The 6023-nt window shown below is 40.4% G+C and overlaps 1 protein-coding gene across 1 annotated transcript in view; it reads right to left on the bottom strand.

Annotated features, from left to right (window-relative positions):
- sema4ga (sema domain, immunoglobulin domain (Ig), transmembrane domain (TM) and short cytoplasmic domain, (semaphorin) 4Ga) overlaps positions 1-5284 on the bottom strand; it is a 39368-nt gene extending 34084 nt beyond the window's left edge. The window contains exon 1 of the mRNA XM_012840375.3: positions 4328-5284. The gene's annotated coding sequence lies outside the window, so the exon portion shown is untranslated. The remainder of the gene's footprint in view (positions 1-4327) is intronic.
- Between the last annotated feature and the right edge of the window lie 739 nt (positions 5285-6023).

Genomic DNA, 6023 nt, shown 5'->3' with positions numbered 1-6023 from the left:
TTTAGAAACATAATCAACCTTGAGAAGGTGCTATGGGGGATGTGAAAAACTCTTTAATCCACTCCAGAAGAAAGAGCCCACCAAGTTCTGCCAAAAAAGGCGACACACTAATGACATTGGCTACATTTCAAAAATGTTAACTACATTAACTTCCCATACTTCATTCCGTCCTGAGAGATATGTTAGAAATTATAAGATACTCCACTGGAACAGTTTAACGCCAGCCTGTTACTTCTGAATGCACACACAAATCATCTTCCTAGCATACTCCTGTCTGCAGTCCAAGTATAAAACCATAGTCATAATCATCAACGCATGGCAAACAAATCAAACAAGCAAAACATTCAAAGGCATTTATATAATACATAATCACAGCCATAACCTGCAAATCATATACCATCAGTGACCAACCCTTTAATGAACGTTCAACACACCTAACCACACCAATAACAACAGTCACAATCACCCAGGCCAATGCATTGCATTGCATTGCAGATAAGATAGCAACAGCTGCGTGGCAGTAAGCCAAAACTCTTCCCCGCGCTCGTCCCCACCGGTAAACACAGAGATCACTCACAACACAGCTGCCTCGGAACCACAAAGAAAATTCCCCCAGAATGATCTGTCAAGGTATCTCTCTGACGGGGAGGGAGGGAGGCTGAAGGGAGTGCGGTTTTGCTGCTGGCGCGCCACAGATTGGACTTTTCATTCATGTCCAACCAACGCACATCTGTCCTCTCATGTGGCTCCCAGGAGCTGGCCTCACGCAGCAGCAATGGGAGGCCCCGTCAGACAGCGTCTGACCAGAACACTTCACCTAGCCACATGCCTCAATGTTTCTCTGTCCTTCTATTCCTCTGTTCTGCCATGTCTCTCACACAGACACTTCAGCTCAGTTGTTCCTCTCCCTCCCTCTCTCCCTCTCTCTCTCTCTGCCTAGCTCTCTGCCCGTCTTCTGTACATTAATTCCCTGTCTTCTGTAAACAGTGTCATTTTCTCCCTGCCTCTCTAATATAAACACTCACACTCTCCCTCTCTTCTCTTTTAAACAAATGTGTGCACCACAGTCGCACACACACACCTGCATAAATAAGAGAAGGGCAGCTTTCCATTACAAGCACACACACACACACATAGAAACACTCATATATACACCCAGACACTCACTCATTATCCCATCTCTCACTTAAATCTTTGCATCAGGATAAATATGGGCAGCAGCCTTTTACTGAACACACACACACTGGCACCACAACTGTCTTCCCCACTGACGCCATGACAACGCTTGGATGCCACAGCGGCACAGGCACAAGGGATGAGTGGAAAGCCCAAATGCATCATGGGTGATCTTCCCTGGTGGCCTCGGGACATCTACACTCGAGAGCAGAACCGTCCCTCGCTTTTAACCTTCTTCTCGCTCTTCCCTTCTTCTCAGGCTTCCTACTCATCTCTCTCTTTCACTTCCTCAATCCTGGAGCTACCAGCTACTGAGTGATCCTAGTGTGCTAGTGGTTCTCAAGATCTCGCTAGGTCCGCTGAATGGCTGTCTCACAAATAAGCCAGCGGTATGTGCTACAACCATCTGAGGTTAAAAAAAAAAAAGAGGAAAAAGAGGTCCAAGAGTCCTTACTTGATCCGGATTTTTCTGTTAAATTTAGTCATGAGTCAACTGACTGCTCTCGTCACACCTGATTCTAAATGTGAAAGGCTTTGCCCGGAAGGACTGTGATAAACTATGATACAAGACCAAATGACAAGGGGTTTTAAACAACCATAAACCTGGAAGAGGCAGTAAGTGTTATGGAGTGTGTGTGTGTGTGTGTGTCACAGCAGGGGTCATACCTCCTCTCCTCATGTATGTTTAACTAACCTTCTCACACATCCAACATTTATTCCACAATATAAAGGTCAAAACTGAAGGCTGTTCCTTACAGAAGGGTAGCAGGGATCAATCTCTCAATCATTTTTTGAAGGTTACCTCAGATTCACTGCTTTCACAGTCCTCAAACAATCCCACTCATCCAGTTCTCATCCTTGCTCACATTACCCAAAAACTCATTTCCAGTCGAATCACTGTCACACAGAGAGCCAGCGCTTTGAATCTGCTGTCAGGCTGGGTTAGCTCATGCGTGGATAAAAATAAAACATATCATTGCGTGTGATGTCAATCCAGAGGTTTGACATCAGAGGAAATTTCTCCCTTTCAGAATGGTATAGTACTTTTTTTTTCTCATGGTGATAAATACCACCTCTTTCACAGCTGGTGATGAAGACCTCAACAACAACACATTTTTTTAAATAAATCAATCCTCTATTCACAATTTCCTCCACAAACAAGATCAGCCTACTGAACCTCACTCACATCATGTCTCAAGACAGCACTGAATCATGAGTGCAGATAAAGATCCATGGAATAAATATGTACATTAACATTATGATTAGTTCTGCCATTCTAACACTTAATCCAGTCACATCACGTGTGTTTCTTTGGTGGGTTTTAAGAGGCATCAGGACGGTACGCTTGTGAAGGGGTGAATGAATGCGCTTGTATGTGTGCATTAGAGGAGAATTCAACTTCAGATTTGGTAAACAGGGATCTATCTGAAAAGCAACTAACAAAGGCTGCTTTAGACAAAACGTTTTAGTGCAAACAAGAACTGACAGCCAATTGCCAATCAACAATATATCCCTCACACACACACACACACACACACACACACACACACACACACACACACACATTCATTTACACAAAACATGTAGAGCAACCCTAGCCCTTGCTATCTCTGAGCTTGTTGAACAGTAAGGGAGCTGTTGTCGGTGCTGTTGTATGCTGCCTCTGTGAATGACCTTAAGACATACACACACAGAGAGACTGTGAGGGTCTCAGAACAAGAAACATAAAGGGAGCATAAAGTAATGGCTTTCCAGAGAGAGAGAGAGAGAGAGAGAGAGCAGGAACATTATCATACTGCCTTTGGAGACTGAATGGCGCTTCAGTAAAACCTTTTATTCAATGGTGCGAGTTGCCATTTTTGCTGTCAGAGAATAATAATTACAAAATCAAAATAATGCTTCTAGGCCTTAATATCTAATCTAATAACAATTGCATTACATGGCAACTGTTCACAAGATGAATAATTAACTGGGTTTTGAATGGCTTTTAATGCCATGTTTAGATGTATTTGTGAATATGACAGAGATGTCACATCACAGATGCATGTATTAATGATAAATGTATCATGATCAAGGAACTGCAAAGTATTAACCCTGAAACCTTCAAACTATAACAACAGAAACATGCTGTTCATGCAGTCAGCTGTACTCTGACACAATAAAGAACTGTGAGTTATCAGTGTTTGATTGTTCTGGCCCTTTAATTCCACCCTTTAAAATCTCACTTCACAAGTCTTTAAAAAGACAAAGAAAAAAGGTTAAGGCTATTCATTGTAATGAGGAAAACCACAAAAAAAAATTGCTGAATTTGTTTGGGACAAGTGAGCACAGGCATGATATTGCCTCAAGCTTAGAAAATAAAACACTAGAGAACTTTATTCCCAGAGTTCTTCCAGGGAACATATATCATGAATCTAAGAGAAAATAATGGACATAATAATGAACTCACTTTCTCTGATAAATTGTCAAGACGATTGAGACCATCAGCACTCAAAACATGTTCTGCTCTGCATATGGCAAGTCACGAACTCAATATTGACTTACATAACTGAAATCTCTTTCTCTCACAATATCTAATCAAGACCTTGCATGTTATCAAAGACTCATCTGTAAAATGTTACCCCAGGGGACGTTTTTAAAAATAAATTATTATTCGCATTATTGGACACCTGCAGTTATGATAACACCTGGGGGATGAGGGATGGGGGATCAGTGGGCTATTGAGGGCCGGATAGACTGAAAGAATCTTTCTCTTTAGAAATGAGGAATAAAAAGTTATAGCCTCATTTTTTGCATTTAGGAGAAGCCAAATTAATAAGGTTTGTCTCTTGAGATGATCCTGCTCATAGAGCACGGCATTTAAAAAAAAAAAAAAAAAAGCATTTAAACAGGCTTAATGATTAACAAGTTGGCCATGGGAATTATTAACAAGCAGTGTTTTTTAGGCAAAGCTAGGCTGAGTAACGAAGTTTAGTGTAGTGAATTTAGAGATTATTTTTTCATTCACATGCCAAAATCTATAGCCCATAGCATACTATATTGGTGTCTAAAAATATTTTACTATTGTAATACTATGTCCTAGTATAATTTGCCCTTTGGTCCAACATCGGCTATACATTTCTTAATAATAATCATTTTAAAAGATATTTACCAGTGGTTTAATTTTCAGCTGAACGTTTGTCCCCTCCAGTGAAAACAAGTAGGGTTGAAGTAGGCGCACGAGTCATGGCAGAGTTGAATATTCACGATTCAACCTCAGCAACACAGCACCGAATGGAAACGGAGCACAGCATTACCTTACAAATACATGAAGTCCTCGCAGGCGGCGTACAGCAATACACTCTTGGGAAAGTCAAATCCGCCCTACCAGTAGCGTAAGATATGAGAGTAGGGCTACAATAGCAAGGAGGTAGGCATTTTCTGTAGAGGTACCTTAAAACACGCCCATCGCATACATGACTAGGCTACTCATTATAATGGTTGATCAAATTCACCTCATTGGTCGTGTTTATGGCGTCAAATTGTCCAAAATATGAACGTAAACCGTTACTAAACCAATGAAACGTTAACCGTGAAATTCACCCGACAATACACTACTACTATGAAACTTCAAGAACTTCTTGTCTGACTTTCATAATCATACATTACATACATATTGCGAAATTCAGCGACTCATGGTCACTTGAAGTTAACCAAGGCGTTTCAGCACTGCGTCTGACCAATGTGCTTAGACACAAGAAAGTGCAGGCCTTACTGTTCCACACACGACCTGAGGAGTATGCTTCGCACTGATAGATACATAAATAGCGTAGCTTACGTTCAACATATTTAGCTAAAATGATGCAGGACAGGGCAGTAGCCCACCCTATACTACACCATAGCCATATCAAAACAACTTCTTGGCCTCTATACGCGGCTAAGGAGTTTTGAGAAACGAAACACGCAGATAAAGATCAAGACTATATAAATAAACAGGGGCAGCTATTTAATCAATAGCTAGTTGCATTCGTACTTAACGATGCACTCAGCTGATAGCGTTCAGAACAGTCTGAAGTGCACGGTTGACTTTATTTGCGCATTGGTGAAGTTACATTTTTGTGTGCTATTGATGCCACCTTCTGGCATTTCTAAGCATCTCTTTGACAGACCAAGGAGTTGTTTCAACTGCTTGAAAATTAAATTCAGGTGAAGACTACAATAAACAATATATATTTTATTTCGTTACTGTAAAAGACCAAATGTACATTTCACTCAAATACATGTAAAACACAGAATGTAAAGCTGTAAAGAAAAAAGAAATATATACAAACTACACTCTTATTTTTTTTTATACAGTCCTTACAAAGTCAAGGGAATAAAAAATTCCAGTATAAACTCCAATAGAATAAATCAGTTGTTTCAAAACAGCCACATTTTTCACTAGCCTCTTAAAAATTGGAAGACTGAGATTTCTCTGATCCACAGCATCTAAAAAGTACCACAGCATAAAGGTCCTGAGAACTAACAGCACTTTGTTTATTCTCATTAGGGACATTCCCACTGCTTTGGATAGCAGTACCATCAGTACCAAAAACAGGCACTGTGGTAGTTTTAGCTTAGCTGACTGGCAGTGAATTGGCTTTTGTAAAGAGATGCGAATAATGATACTTAAGGCACAGTGGTTCTTTCTCCACCGCTTTCCAAAAGGGCAGTCTTGTTTTTTCACTTGAATCACCCAGTAAATAAAGATTTCCATCGATACATTAATGTTTGGATTTTGGAGACAGATAACATTTTCAATATCATCTTTTCAGTTCTTTAATGTCAGATGGGCTTTACACATGTTGAGTTTACCTAATGACAAAATG

The sequence above is a fragment of the Clupea harengus genome, chromosome 13 (assembly GCF_900700415.2).
Source record: "Clupea harengus chromosome 13, Ch_v2.0.2, whole genome shotgun sequence".
NCBI classification, from domain to species: Eukaryota; Metazoa; Chordata; class Actinopteri; order Clupeiformes; family Clupeidae; genus Clupea; species Clupea harengus.
The sequence above is the reverse complement of the archived record's forward strand: the minus strand, read 5'-3'. Positions and strand labels throughout refer to the sequence as shown.